General features: G+C 36.8%; 1 long non-coding RNA gene and 1 pseudogene across 1 annotated transcript; both read right to left on the bottom strand.

Annotated features, from left to right (window-relative positions):
* Positions 1-334: 334 nt before the first annotated feature.
* LOC114210959 (uncharacterized) lies at positions 335-12,185 on the bottom strand. Its single transcript, XR_003609626.1, has 3 exons — positions 12,112-12,185; positions 2,297-2,359; positions 335-461 (listed from the first exon to the last, which is right to left on the bottom strand). It is a non-coding gene; the product is annotated as an uncharacterized LOC114210959 (long non-coding RNA).
* Positions 12,186-13,769: 1,584 nt separating this feature from the next.
* On the bottom strand, positions 13,770-14,242 carry LOC148163800 (large ribosomal subunit protein uL23 pseudogene; annotated as a pseudogene).
* Positions 14,243-16,316: the final 2,074 nt, after the last annotated feature.

The raw sequence follows: 16,316 nt of genomic DNA on the forward strand, positions 1-16,316 counted from the left end.
CAGTGGCACACCACTGTATCTGGACAGCCATCCAAGTATAGTCCATTACCAGATAGAGAACATTCTCATTCTGTTAGCTGATCATAAACTTATAGAAAAAGGATAGGGCAACTTCTTTTTTTTTTTTTAAGATTTTATTTATTTATTTATTTGAGAGAGAGAATGAGAGAGAGAGAGAGAGAGAAAGCATGAGAAGGGGGAGAGTCAGAGGGAGAAGCAGACTCCCCGCTGAGCGGGGAGTGATAGGGCAACTTCTAATGTCAACTTTTTATACTGTATCATCTTTCAGTCAATAGTCAGGTTACCACTAGTGAGTGGGAGCCTCATTTCCCACGATCTGCCTCCTTCTTTCTTATTTGATCTTTAAACCACACTCCAAACCCTCCATATACATCCGTGGTCCTTACTCCATTATGGTGGCATTCCAGGAGGTCAGGGCCATGAAGTCTTTGCCTCAGGTTCTGTCATGGGAGAAAATAAGTGAAACTCGTGATAGTCTCCAAAGGAACAGGCTTAGGACTTCACAGCGAAGCATCTACAAGAGCACCAAACTGATTATATAATCATTCCACGTAGTTTGATGATGATTTGTTAAAAGGTATCTTTCCCATTATAGGTAAGAACGAAGAGGATAAAAAATACATATAATTAGATTTTTTTGCAATATTGTTGTTATTAAAATTTTGTGAATAATTTTATTTCCTAACCATAGGGAATTTCAAATAAATTCTAAATAATTGCTGTTCCCTGCTAGGTTTCCACTTGACTGGTTTTTTCTCACCATTCTTTACAGAAACCTTCAGAGATTACCACCCACCACTACCCTCCAACAGTTTCTCATTGTCTCATTTCTGTGTTATATTTTTATAATAGCTGTAATCACTATTTAAATATATCTTTAAATAATTTGTCTCTAAGTTAAGCGTCTGCCTTCGGCTCAGGTCATGGTCCCAGGGTCCTGTGATTGAGCCCTGCATCAGGTGGGCACATGCTTCTCCCTCTGCCATTCCCCCTATTTGTGCTCTCTCTCTGTGTCAAATAAAAATAAATAAATAAATAAATAAATAAATAAATAAATAAATAAATAAATAAAAGAATTTGTCTCTGTTTATCATCTATCTTCTCCCATGAGGATGTAGCCTTTTTGAAGTCAAGAACCTTATACATCTTGCTCACTAAAGTATCTCCTGCATATGGGACAGATCATGGCACATAATAGGTGTGCAATAAAATATTTGCTGAATGAACAAATTTTAGACATTAAAATTATAAATATAAAAATGTATGGCTTGGTGGAAAAAAATCTTACATTTAATTGCTTAAATACAAACAACATAAACTGATTTAAACTGTTAAAATATTTTGCATATGAATTAAAGAAACAATTACAATAGCTTAATTTACTGAGGCAGAATAATTATAAATAACATTTTTTCTTGTATTATGAGTCATCTTAATGTAATTAAAACAGTGTTTACGAATTTTTAATCACCCAGCCTAACCTTGCTCATGTGTATGAAATAACATGAAGGCATATTTTGGCTTTCCTGGTGAAAAAAGCTGGTGGACAGTAGTATAAACTCAAATCCTTGAAATACTCAGGGACTAATTTAGATATAAGAAACTAATGGCTTTAACAAGTACAAAATAAATCTTGGTTGAAATTCATGTTTCTCTGAAATGTAGATCTTAAGTTCTGCATTAATTGTAGAAGAGTGTTTTGAGCTTGTTAATACAGGAAAGCAAAACATCAAACATCATCTTGCTTATATGCCTTTAAGCTTTTCCATAAGAAGTAATGACTATTCACAAAAGATTTGTTTTTGCGGAGTTGGCCTCACCATGCCAAGGAGGAAGATGATGCAACAGTATCATTCCTTAAAAATTCAAGCTCCAAGCTCCAGGGTACACGAACCTCCATAATGACTATTACCTTGTAGCTTTGTCATTACTTATTTATATGTATGTCCCCCCGCCACCCCGTGGAACTATAAACTGCTTGAGGGCAAGAGTATATTCATATTATTTGTTGGGTTAAAATAATTCAATAGTCTATACTTGAGCACCTTAGATACTAAAAGTTTGCAGGAAATTGATCTTCAGATATGAAAAGATATCATGTACCTACTCTGTATATTTACTCTCAAACAGGATAAGCAAGAATTTGAGTCTGTTTACAACAAAGAAGCACACAAGAGAATAGTGGGTTACAATTCAAAATTTCTAAAGTCAGGGAAAATTCTATTTGAATATATAGTCAAAGCAAAGCCAGTGATAAGAAAGAAGGGAGTCTCACCTCTACAGACATAAATGGCCCCATAGTGGCTGTAGATGAAACTCGGATTTGGTGTTGTTACTCCTGGTAGCAAAAGCAAAAAATGGGACCCAGTCAGTTAGTTTTTATTATCATAAAAACCAGGGAAAGGAAGAAATCATTACCTAAATGCAGGGAAAGAAACAAATCATTACCTAGATCTTAGCTATGAGAGAAATACTTGAGGTACATTACGGGTTAATCATATGAATAATATTTCTGTGTAATATCCCCAGAGCAAATGTAATAAAGAATTTTAAGGTTGTTTCTCAACATCTTCCCCCATGAAAGCCGAGAGCTAACCACCACAAGGTAATTCTGCAAAGACAATTCATTCACAATTCATACCAAGACAACATAATCCAAGGATATATTTCTCTGTCCTTTAAGCCAGAGGTGAGCAAACTACGGATTGCAGACCAAATTCAATCCACAGCCTAGTTTTATAAATAAAGTTTTATTTGGACCCAGCCACAGCCATTCATTTGCTTAATGTCTGGGGCTGCTTTCATGCTACAACAATAGAGTTGAGTAGTTGCTACATACTTATTGTGGGTCCACAGAGCCTAAAACATTTACTATGTGGCCCTTTCAGAGAAAGTTTGTCAGCCTGGGCTTTAAAGCAAACCGCTATTGTTACCACTTTTATCCGTAGAGCTTTTGATGAGAGTTGGGATAGCAAACAACTTGTTGATTTCAGTTGAATTTATACACTAAGCAGAACCACATGAAACTGCTAATTTTCGATTTTATTTTTTTATTTACAAAAACATCCAATTTACACAGTTCAATCTAACACTTTAGAAAAAAATAAGATTGAAATCTTGTTATGAAAATTAAAGAGCTAAATAAGTCTTTTACTTGGATGGGTAATAATCCTCCCATTAAGAATGGGACATGAAATATTGTGAAGCAAAGCCAGGATATTTCTGAAGAAGGAATTTTAATCTTCCCACAACATAAAGCCAGACCTAACAATATTTCAATTTTTGAATGCTACCATTCCAAGTAAGAGAAGAAGAAAATATTAACCATCCTAATTAAAAGCCCAATTTAATGTCAAATTCAGCAATGATGGCTACTCATTTGGCATGATGGTTTCTACAGCACTAAGGACATAGTGGCTATTCAATATATATCCCTTTAGTTCTCTAACAGTACATAACATCATTTCATGAAATTTTAAACAAAAATGTGGGTAGATCCATCTATGCCCTGAAAATGGTACAGCTTGAAACATCAACAAAACAATATCAATTATCAGTAATAGATGTTTATATGAGAATAAGTTGGTACATTTCTTTAAGGCATAATCAATATCTCACTAATATCCTACTATACACACACTATACCAGTGGCTACAGAGAAATACAGGGTTTAGTTCTTTTGGGCAAGGGACTTTCAATCTAGCTGGTGAAACATCTATTAAGAAGATAGAGTGGGAGCCCATAAGGCATTGCCCTAATGAAGTGCTAAATGAATAAAACTGACAATAAGTGAACCATTGCTGTATTGTGTTGAATTCACTCTGCATGAAAATCAAGCAGGAGTCAAGAGGCCCCAAGTCTAGTTTCAACTGTGACGTTTCCTAGCTAGAATATAAATTATTTTATTTAACACTGTTAAGCTTGTTTATTTTGCTCAATTGCACATGCTTCAGTTCAGGAGAAGCCTGAAGTAATTACCGCATCACCACTAACAACTTTGGAGCCCTGGGTTTCTGTGGAAGACCTTCTGTGGAAAGGGCTCAACAGATATTGGACTCAATTTGCATTTTAAGGAGTTTGGAAACATTTTAAATATCATAATATTTAGAACACTCCAAGGAGTTATAAGCCAGATGTCAGCACATTGGAAACCACCAATGTATTAACTTGTGTTTCCAGTTTGACTCATTTTTGAATGGACCTCAGAATAAAGGGTTCTCCCACAAGGAAATCCTGAGATTACAAAGTGATCTGTGAAACCTCCCACTTGCAACTAGTTTTCTGTCTAAATCAAGATATTGTAATCATATGCAAAAACACAAAAATACTAAAATAAATGAGGTGCTAAGGATTTGGATTTCACAAAATCATGAGTGCCCCATAGTAGCTCTGATTCCAAGGTTTTGTATTAATCAAAACAACTCCTTTAGTTTCATTTATTCACTATATAAAGAGTAAATATGTTCAGTTTACACTTATAAAGTCATTTTTACTAATAAAATACCATCTGTTTTTATATAGCGGAGTTCAATTTCAGATTTTATTCTAAAGGAGTTATTTCTGCAGACATGATCTGAAAAGTCATTTCCAAATCAAATAGTGTATGAGTCTCCGGGCAAAACTCTGTTTTACAACAGAAATAGAAAACAATATCCTTGTGCCTTAAGATTTTATAATCTCATACACTATATACAAGGCAACTGCCAGATTCTGCTTACTAGTTATAAAATATTTGCTCTTCCCACTTGGTTTTGCACAACACCTGCAATTTAATCAGGATGTTTTTGGGTGTGCCCACACTTCCCTGTCAACATTACAGTTTTGGGCAAATGCCAACCTGTAAGAGATTTTCATCTTGAGACTGTTTCCCTTCTTGCAACATCAGTTGTACTGTTGCCAAAAACATCAACCTACTGAGGGAACATCCCCTTTTACCCACTCCCATCCATTTCTGGACTCAAATAATAAACACTTAATGGCTACATCTGAATCAAGCTTTCCTTAGTAACAGACCCAAAACAATCCTCACCATCCTTGTGGGTCAGTCTTTTTTTCTTTTTTTTACATGTTCTGAATACCCTAAGTATTAGGCTACTCTGTTTTTAATTTTTGCTTTTGTCTCTTTCTGTCAAAGAGGATTCTTGTAAGATTGGGAACTTCCAAAATATCCACTCCATCATCCTAAAAGAACTTAGCTCTCTAATTCTACACAGGAGAATAAGTCATTTCTATTTCTACCCATCGTGGTATCTGAGAATGTTAACTTCCTCAGTAGCAACAAAGAGCTTTGTCCTTTCTTACATGGTGGACATTACTTGTTAAGTCTGATCAAACCCAGGAGCCAATTTCCTAGTGAGATGAAATGCTAGAGAAAACAGCTCTGATCACCAAACAATGACTCAGTATGTTAAAAGGACAAACCTAAACTGAAACAATGCTGTTGAATATATTTGTGGCTTCCGAGAAAGAAGTTTGTAGACAAGAATGCTATATTTATCTAGATTTGGGTCTGTATTCTGTTAGAAAGACTTTTCTTTCATTGCTATTGCATTTTTAATATCAGAGCAAACTATGATTGCTCACATTGCTCAAAGTTGTTAAATATTTATACTTTCTTGGATGTCTTAAGAAGGAAATGCACCTAATAGAAACAATCTGCTAGAGTGGTCAATGGGCCTGGTTTGGACTACAGTGGATGATATTATTCAATCTGGTGAATTATTTAGACTTGTATGTTTTAAGGATTAGAAATATTTGTTAGCTAAATTCTGTCACACTCAATAATTGTCTATATAATATTGAGGATAAAATATTATGATTTTTTAAAACTATCTTGTGTCTGTTCTCCTGATATGCTCAGAATTATTACATAGAGTACAAATTAAAAGCAAATTTACCCTCAAATTTCTAAAATAGTGAATGAGATAACAAGTCCTAAGAATAAAGTATAAAATCAAAATCCTTTACTGTGGTTTCCAACCCACTTCCCCATATATATAACATTTTTTTTCCCTAGCTCATTCTACACAAGCCACCCTAGACTTCCTCCCATTCTTCAACGTACCTGGCTTCATACTGGCTTAGAGACTTTCCAACTGCCACTCCTTTTTCTGAAATGGTTTTCTCCAATTCTTCATAGAACTTAACCACAAGAGCAGAGAGTTTTTAAAGCAAGGCGTTGGGAGCATGAATCCCAGGACATAGTGAATTAATGTATGTAAATGACTAGAATATAATTAAATGCTCAATAATTATAGATCATTATTGTTGGGCTTGTCATTGTCACCCTTCTGTTCTCAGCTCATATGTTACTTCCCCACACAGACAGGCTTCCCTGAACATAGAGTTTCTCCTGCCTCCCTTCTCCAAGCAGTCACTCTCCGTCACATAATCCTTTTATTTCCCTCCTCGCAAATGAGGATTGCCTAATGAGTAGCATTTTAGAGAAAAGCTAAACTCTGGATGGATGGCTTTATTTTTAATGGTCAGAAATGCTTTCTCTAGTTTCGGCAGCTAAGAAAATATGTTAAACCTGTCACAGTGATAGTAATGAAAAGTCGGTACTTATTTTTAAATGAGTGGGATGACAGTTTAAGTGGCCTGTGGTTTCTTATTTATGGGTGAAGGGGCTAACTTAAGGAAACTCATGATTATATATAACATGCTCTCTTGCCTTCTGAGCAAGTCAAGGCAGTAATATCTCAGGCAGACAGTGACTAGGAAGTGTTTATTCTTATTTTTAAATCTAAGATTTGAAATTATGTTGAGTAATTTACATTCAATTTGTGTGGGGAAGATAGATTGAAGAGAGGAGAGTCTTGGGAGTGGTATTCTAGCCTCATCTCAGAGATCATAATTCTTCTCTATCCCTTATGCAAATTATAAAATTACTGCTTTGTGAAAAATCACCACCCAAAAATATAATGTTGGATGAAAATATAAATCTGTTCCAGAAAGTGTCAGGTAAACTCTTGTACAATAGAGCTAGTGAATCATTAAATATAGCATATCCTTTAACTTTGGGAAATTGTCTTTCTTGGGGACAAACAAGGAAAACAATGAACTTTGATGCCTATATGAGCAAAGTCCTGGGGTTGACGGTTACTCTGACCACCCCATCCCCAACACAAACACCCTGGATTTCTGATATTCCTTCTTCCCATTCCTTTCTCTGGTCATTCTTTTACTCCTCGCCATCTTTTTTTTTTTTTTTTTAAGATTTTATTTATTTATTTTGACAGAGAGAGAATGAGAGCGAGAAAGGGAACACAAGCAGGGGGGTTGGGAGAGGGAGAAGCAGGCTTCCCGCGGAGCAGGGAGCCTGATGCAGGGCCTGATCCCAAGATCCTGGGATCATGACCTGAGTCAAAGGCAGATGCTTAATGACTGAGCCACCCAGGTGCCCCACTCCTCTCCATCTTTAGACAAAATGAGAAAGACAGAAAACATTTCCAGTACAAGATGGATTAGTGGGAGAATATTTTGGAAAAGTCAGTTCTTTCCTTTTCTTCCTGTACTTTAATGTCTAATCTATAATCAAGAGTCTGGAACTCTTGATTTCTCTGACAGTGATCTTTTCACCAGACACTTCCCCAATGCTGTTCACCATAACACAGCTCCAGCCATCAGAGGCAACCCTACCTTCTCATTTCACAATCAGCTGTTCTACAAACATGAAAGCTGAAGCCAAGAAACAGCGAACAACTTACCAAGTTTATTTCAAATCAGTGAAGATGGTATTAATACTCATGCTTATAAATTTCTTGACTCATGGATAAAGTGAGAGACAAGTTGCCTCATTTCATGCTTTGAAATAACCAAGTATTTAATCTTAATTTTGCTCTTGTAAGTATGTATTCTGAAGAGCAACCTGACTCTTGCATAATTCTTTGGAGTGGGAGAAAGGGAAAGTCCTGTGAGGGCGGGTGGGAAGCAATTAGGAAGGAGAGGGAAGGGTGGAGTGGGCGGAAGGCTAATCCATGGAAGGGTGCTGCATGGGTTATGAAGAAACAGTGGGTCTTTGGTCCAACTGGTCTGACTCAGCCCTAGGAAATAGATCATTATCATCAACTTTGTCTCTGCAAAGGAAAGATTGGAGCTGCAAATGAATATGCAACACTTGTTAGACAAGTGGAATGGATTGTCATGTTTATACGTATGTATATGATTTATGAAGCACTCACCATGTACAATATGTGTGCTGGAAGCTTTGACTACATTATCTCATTTAATTCTTACAACAACCCTAGGATGAAGGTATCACTATCTTCATTGTGGAATTGCAAAGAAGGCTTAGGCAAATTAAGTATCTTGCTCAAGATCACATAGTTAACAACATGGAGAAGTGAAGCTGCTAATCCTGATTTCTAAAGTCTTAAATACCAGTAGTTAAGCCTCCTATAGAGAAAAAAAAATCTCTATTACCATAGTGAAAAGTTGTATGCCTGTGTACACACTTGACTTTGCCACTGCATGCTCTTTGAGACCATAAATTTTTTGGTTTGTTTTCATATCTGTGTCTTCAAAGCAGCCTACCCCAAATCCTGCCATACATGTGATGTTCAGTTAATGTCTTTTATTTCCATGTAAATGCTCACATTAGCAAGGAGCAAACTATGATTAATAATAACAGCAGGAGCTGATAGATAAGTGGCAGCAGTGATCATCTGTCCCCACCCTCACTTAAAACTCCAAAGGATGGTGGACAAAGGAAGTTGCAAGAGGCTGCTTTACAAGCAGTCTGAGATGAGGGAGCAGTTGGGGAAGTCTATCAAGGAGACACAAGGTCAGCGTGCCCTGCCTCACATTCACCATTAACCACAAGGCATAGAAGCTAGTGGATGTGACTTGTACCATTATGGGAATCATTTGAGAGAGCTCTTTGGGTTCTTGAGGTTGCAATATTTTTCATGTATTATACAGACACACATTTTGTGTGTATTTTAATGTCTTCTCTCATCTCTCCTCACCTCATTCCCATCCCCTCCCCACCCCATCCCCACCATCACCATGTTTTTCCAAATACGACCAGCACTTCTAATTCATGATCGGAACAATGAATTCGAAGACTTAAACAACAAATACATTGAATTCTCTCAATCTCTCTTTATTAAACTTATATATTACAATAAACTGTAGCCACCATAAATAATTCTACAGTTCTTTATCAGCCATCCTCACAAAGATATTTCAGAAATTAGATATACACGTGTTCTATTTTTTTCTCTCTGAACAGAATGAGAGAAAAAAAATCACTAACAATAACATGTCCTTTTCAAAATTTCTCTCAAAATGATAATATTTCCAGTTATGAAGTAGTCAAAAAATCTTTATTGAGAGCCTACTATGTACAAATGCTAAGAATTGATTCTGAGAATTAAAAGGAGTATAAGAACAGGTCCCCTGCCCTGAGTTTCAAATCTAGGTATAAAGAGAAGAGCATCACATATGAAGGACAACAGGATAAGGGACAGTATGTGCAAGAGGCAGCATGTTACTTCAGGTGAGTAACAAGTACTCTGGAAGATGAGAGGAGATATAGCCAACTGACTTGTGCTTCAGGTGGTCAGAGAAATTTTCATGAAGACAAGACATGATCAAGAACTTGAAGGATTGGCTAACAGGAAAAAAGTAATTACAAATCTTCCTTGATTCACAGTGGGATTACATCCTGATAAACCCATCGTAAGTTGAAAAGATCATCAGTTGAAAATGCATTCTATACACCTAACCTACAGAATATCATAGCTTAGCCTCCCCTACCTTAAACAAGTATAGAACACTTACATAAGCCTAGGCTACAGTTTAGCCTACAGCAAAATCATCTAACACAAAGCCTAATTTATTATAAAGTGTTGACTATTTCATGTCATGTATTGAAAGCTGTACTGAAAGTGAGAAACAGAATGGGTGTATGGGTACAGAACAGTTGTAAGTCTATGTGTTGTTCATCTTTGAGATCGCATGACTGACTGGAAGTGTGGGTCCTTGCCGCTGCCCAGCATCACCAGAGAGTATTCCACCATGTATCACTGGCCTGAGAAAAGATCAAAACTCAAAATTCAAAGCAGAGTTTTTACTGAATGCATACTGCTTTCACACCAACATAAAGTCAAAAAAGCATAAGTCAAACCATCCTAAATGAGGGATCAGCTGTATTTATTAACTGCTCTTAATAATTATACTATGCTGTTTCTTCCCTGACTCTTGATACTTTTCTCAAACCTCCTCTTCTTCCCAATTGCCCTCAGAAATCCAGAAGTCATCTATGACATCTCCCTCTCCCTCATTTTCCCACATCTAATTGGTCAAGGAGTCCAGATGGTTTCCCTCAAAAATGAGCGTCAAATGCAACCCCTTTTCTCTATTCCCACTGCTAACACCGTAGCCTGCAATACCAATATGTTAGCTCCCTACCTGTTCTCATGAAGCTACTCCTGCCTGTCTCCAAACACTTCTCCTCACAGTAGCCAATGGAATCTTTTACTAAGCCTAAGTAGGATTATTTCTTGGCTAAGGTCATTCAATGGCTCCTCATAGTCCTGAGAATAATTTAGTATGTCCTTAATATGCTTCTCAAGGATGTACCTATTTTTCGTCCTCATTGGCTTCTGCAGTCACAGACTCTACCACCCTGTCCTGATAACAAACACCACCCTGACAGGACTCCGTAGTGGGCAAACTCACCAAATAGTTCCTTCTTCTTGTGTTCTGGAATGTTCTTCCCTTCAGTGTTCACATGGATAACTTCTATTCAATCATTATATCTCAGCTTAACTATTCTTTCATAAGAAAAGTCTTCTCGTACCTCAATCTACATTACCAACCCCCCCAATCCCTGATAATATCTCTCAAATGCCCTATAATTTACAATGATACATTTAGAGTTTTACTTAAAGACTATTTCTCCATTAGTCTCTAGGCTCAGTGATAGTAGGAACCATGTGTATTTTATGTACCATGATAGTGTCAGTTTCCAGTCCCCCACCAAAAAAATAAATAAATGAATAAATAAATTACTCAATTTCAACACTTAAGTTAGTTTCCACTCTTTTCCACCAATACTGTTCCATGGTTTACTTTAAGTGTCAAAGCAATTAACAAGCTTAAAAGTTCTACAAATTTTCAACATCCAAGGATTACATATATTTTCTTATTAGTCAATGCCACAAGCTCTGCCCCTCCTACCCTCTAAACTCAAGAGTTTAAAAAAATAAAAATCCCATGCTTGATGTAGCTTGAAAAACCTTTATTCCACACCTTAACTTAATGTCTTTTTTTAAATTATTGTTCTTTTTGATTTTCCTTCTACTTTTTTTTCCAAACAAGCTAAGCTTGTATCACACAAACCAGGAAATATCTACCTTCTTCAGACTAATCTCCAGAAGGAAGAAAAGTGAAGCCTCCCAGTGTCCTCAGATGGAAAGAAAGAGAGGAGAACTCATCTTCCTAGAGTTTGGGGAAGAACAGAGCAAGAGTAGCTCACTCTAGAGGCCAGACCCAACCCCCAGGCAGGTCTTCTCTTCCCCAGGCCTCAAATACAGGCTCTTTCTTCCCTTGGCCTAACTCTTAATATTTTATCAAAAACATTCATTGGTTATAGCAATTCCATGGAAGCAAAAAAAGGCAAGAAAAATCTTGTAACATCTCTAAAAACATACCCTCAAATTATTTTTATATTAAAATAATAATAGTGAATTGAGTGCTTATAATGAGACAGAGACTGGCTAAGTGTTCTATATATGTTAAAGCACTCAGTTCCCCTCCCCCCAATAAACCCTATGTAATGGGCATTATTACTATCACAATTCTAAGGAAACGAGGCCCAAAGAGGGTGAATAATTTACTTAGCTTCACAGAGCTATTAAATGGGAAAACCATTTTTCTGTGATAAAATTTTACTTATCCACTCTTGTACCCTTGTAACCCACACTAGATATCTGCAAAAAACTTGGCAAATTCTGCAGATATCTGTTCATTCAACACTCTATTGGGCTTTGGAGCTCCAAAGACAAAGAAATCATTATCCTTGCCTCCCTAGAGCTTATAGTCCTGGAAAAAGACAAAACAATGGAAACGTAGGAAACTTACCATGAGTGGTGTCCGAGCTCCAAGGGAGAACTGGCTCTCTCAGTCTAGGGGTTTCTTCTTGGAGAAGGTCACATCTGAATGGTGAGTAATATAATGAATAGTAAGTGATGTCACAGGTCAATATGGAACATTTAATATACATACTTACCTCTAAGTAACCTCTTTAAAATTACATAATGTAAATATTTAACCCCCAAATTTAAAACCAACAGAACAAAGAGAATTGGTGAGGAAGTGAGAGACGGGCAGAAGCTATATAGCGGACAACTGGCTGAACGGAGGGAAGAAGGCTGAAATCTATTGCCTACAGAGGGGGCATCCCAATGTGAGTGGAGTGGATTTGGTCCATATGACACCAAAAAGGCTCAGACACTGGAACCACTAGGTACCTCTGGGAGCCAATATTCAGAATGGAGCCAAGAATAGGACTAGTTAATAACCTATCTGGAGCTTTTCAATGTCTCCCATCCCTTCTACCAATCTATACAGCCAGTAAACTACACCTTTGCAGCTCTGGGCAGAAGAAAAGAGCTTTACTCCCAGAAAAAGCTGAACCTGCAAGACTCTTCACTCAAATAACAAACACAGCTAAGGTCAGGAGCAAAATGCCCTAAAGGAAATGGGAGATTAAGTGAAAATCTCTGTACTGAACAGTGAGGCTTCTTGAGCCCTTTTCCTAAGTCTACAGTTATCATAAGCAGAAAGCTGCAAGATTCTCCTCTGGAAAAACAGAATGGTCCAAGGGAGGAGACCTCTAGATACAGACATTGGAAGTCTACAAGGAAAGAGCTGGGTTCTAGCTCTATTGAAAGCAGGTAGCCACCCAGTGCTGCCTTGGCACACGGACCTGCTAATGAGCTTTTTAGAGCCCCACTCTTAGCTACACATGGGCAGACAAGATCTCCAAATATTTGCCAAAGCCCTAATATGCAAGATAGACCAAAGCAAGCAAGTAAGCAAGCAAACAAACAAACAAAGCCGGAGATTAGATTGGACTTAGAAAAAATAGAGAATCAATACAGTGAGCAGAAAAAGGCTGAGGGGAAAAATAATCTTTAATAAATAACTTTAGGAATATGGGATGAGACTACACTTATAAAACAAAACTGGGAAACTAAAAAAAAAAAAAAAAGTTATATTTTAAGCCCAAGGATTTTGTTGTATTATTCTTTATATCATTTTGTAAGTCTTACTTATCTTTCAATAATTTTTTTGTAAAAAGAGAGAAAAGCTAACTACACTAAAATTGAAAGGCTTTATTACTTTATTCTTTAATTTTCATATCTTCAACAGAACTTTTGATAAATGAAGAACAAGAACAGAGATCACCATTCATGTGAAAAATGAACAATCTAAAAATAAAGAAGAGCTCTTGAAATGAAAATGATAGTAGACAAAAAAGTCAACGAAGGGTTTTAAGACAAAATCAAAGACCTCCCAAGCAAGAACAGAAAGATAAAGAATTGAAAAATGGAAAATACAAGAAAGAAAATAAGAAAATCAATACAGGATATTCAACATCTGAATAATCTTTGCTCCCAAAATACAGAGTAGAGCTCCAGCTATCATCTTATTTCTTTTTTTTTCTTTTTCCTTCTTTCCTTTTTTTTGGGAGGGGTTAAAAAATGTATATTTAGATTTAGCCAGCTGGACTCAGTTTAGATGATCCCAATTTTGTTAGCAACATCCAAAGCATCATAATCAGAAGCCAGTTGAACATACACCTTCATCTCTCCATCAGGCCTGATCAGAGTGTTGACCTTGGCCACATCAATGTCATAGAGCTTCTTCACAGCCTGTTTGATCTGGTGCTTATTGGCCTTGACATCCACAGTGAACACAAGTGTGTTGTTGTCTTCTATTTTCTTCATGGCTAACTCAGTAGTCAGGGGAACTTCATGATGGCATAGTGGTCAAGCTTGTTTCTTCTGAGGGTGCTCTTTCAAGGATATTTGGACTGCCTTCAGAGATGCAGTGTCTTGGGCCATTGGAAGGTAGGTGACACGCTGATCTTTATTTTGTGACTGTGGACACCTTTCAGCACCACTTTCTTGACCTTCAAAGCCTCTGTTTTGGCTTCCGCTTTAGGAAGGGCAGAGATTTCCTTCTTCACCTTTGGCACCTTCTTCATTGAAAGGGTACCATCTTATTTCTCTTCTTGCCTTTTTTGGGAAAGCATGTTAAGAAAGTTATCTACACCCACTAATTGTCATTTCTTCCCTCCTCTCTCTGTGAATCCACTCCAGTCAAACTTTTACCTTACCACTTCCCCAACATCTATTTTCACCAAGATCACCAAAAAAGAAACTCATTTCTTAGCCCCCATCTCACTTATGAGCAACACCTGACAAAGTAGATAATTCCTTTCTTCTTGGAAAACTTTCTTTGCTTGTGGAACTCCACATATCCCTGCTTTCCTCCTACACCTTGGCCTCTCAGTCTTTCCTGCTGTTTCTTACTCATCTTACTCATCAACCTTATCTCTAAATGTGGACAGTGCCTCCAGACTCCATCCTGAGATCTCCTTTCTTCTAGTGAGTATATAATCTACACCCACTCTCTGGGCTATCACTTCCTATCTCGTGGTCATACAGACCACCTGTATGCTGAAGGCTTCCACATCTGTATCTCCAGCCCACATACCTCACCTAAACATGCAGATCTAAATGTCAAACTCACAATTTACATCTTTATTTGGATATGTAACAGGCGTCTCATACTTTCAATGCCCAATTCAAAACTTCTAACTTACACCTTCCTCCCTCTCCCCAGAAATAAAGATAAAAAAAAAAAAAACAAGCTTCTCCTCCTGTACTTTTCCCTTTTCAGTTTTTGGCAACTTCTTTTTTTAGGCTCATGCCAAAATCCTGAGTCATCTTCCTTCCTTTTTATCTCATACCTCAGATATGGTCTGTCAGCAAATCATGACACTTCTACCTTCAAAATATATAAAGAATTCAACCACAACTCACAATCGTCACTGCCACTGCTCTGGTACAAGCCACTGTTACTTCTCTCTTGATTTGTTGCAACAGCCTCCTGAATGGCACACTTGCTTCTACCTTTGCCCTCATTCACACTGTCTCATCATACCAGCCAAGGTGATTCCATTAAGACCTATGTTAGATCATGCTATTCCTCTGCTCAAAACCCTCCAATGGTCCCCTTCCTACCTACAAGGCCTTGCATAATTTGGGCCCCACTTGCCCTTAACCTCATTCCCTCCCACTCTCCCATTTGCTTCCTTTGTTTTGGTCACCCTGGCTTTCTTACTATTCCTTAAATACATCTGTACTTCAAACTTGATATTTTTCCTACCTAAAAGGCTTTTACACCAGAGATCTACATAGCTAACTCCTTAATCCCTGTCATCTTAACTTAAACCTCACTCTCACAGTGAAGCCTTTCCTGGCCTCATATCTAAATTCACAAATCTCACATACACAGCCTATATCATAACTTCCTTCCTGGCCTTTTTTTTCTTAGCATTTATTACTAACATTACTTTTTATTTTACTTATTTAATTATCTATCTTTACCATTAGAATATATGCTTCACAGGGTAGAATTTTTAGTCTTTGTGTACACTGCTATAATCCAAGAACTTAAAACAATTCACAAATATGACAAAGACATTTATTAATAAATGAAATAATCAAGGAACAGGAAACATAAATCTATCAAAGAAATAATTCAAGAAAATGTCTTAAAACTTAAGAAACTCAGTTTACAAAATGACTCCTGGTAACTTATTAATAAAATAAGACCCACACTATGACACAACATTATGAAATCCAAAATGTTAGAGATTTAAAACTTCCTGTGAGAAAATAACTGATTATACACAAAGAACTGGGAATTAGATTGCCATTAAACTTTATAGAATTAATGCAATATACTAGAAAAAAAATGGAGTGCTTTTAAAATTCTGATAAAATTTTACTTTCTATAAAACATTTCTTATCTAAATAATGTATCATTTAAATATGAAGGCTAAATAAAGACCATCTCAGGCATTTAAGATTTTAAAGATTTTAAAATAAATTACCTCCCATGTACCTTTTTCCAGGAAGCTACTAGAGGATGTGTTTTCCAACATGAGGTTGTAAACCAAGAAAAGTAAGGCATTAGATCCAGGAAATAGAAAATATAAAGAAGAAATAAATGAAGAGAATTCAGAGAATAGTGTGGAATATCAGGTCTAA

The sequence above is a fragment of the Eumetopias jubatus genome, unplaced genomic scaffold, assembly GCF_037043125.1.
Source record: "Eumetopias jubatus isolate StellerSeaLion01/CBP00866 unplaced genomic scaffold, mEumJub1_p1.0 scaffold_8, whole genome shotgun sequence".
Classification (NCBI taxonomy): Eukaryota; Metazoa; Chordata; class Mammalia; order Carnivora; family Otariidae; genus Eumetopias; species Eumetopias jubatus.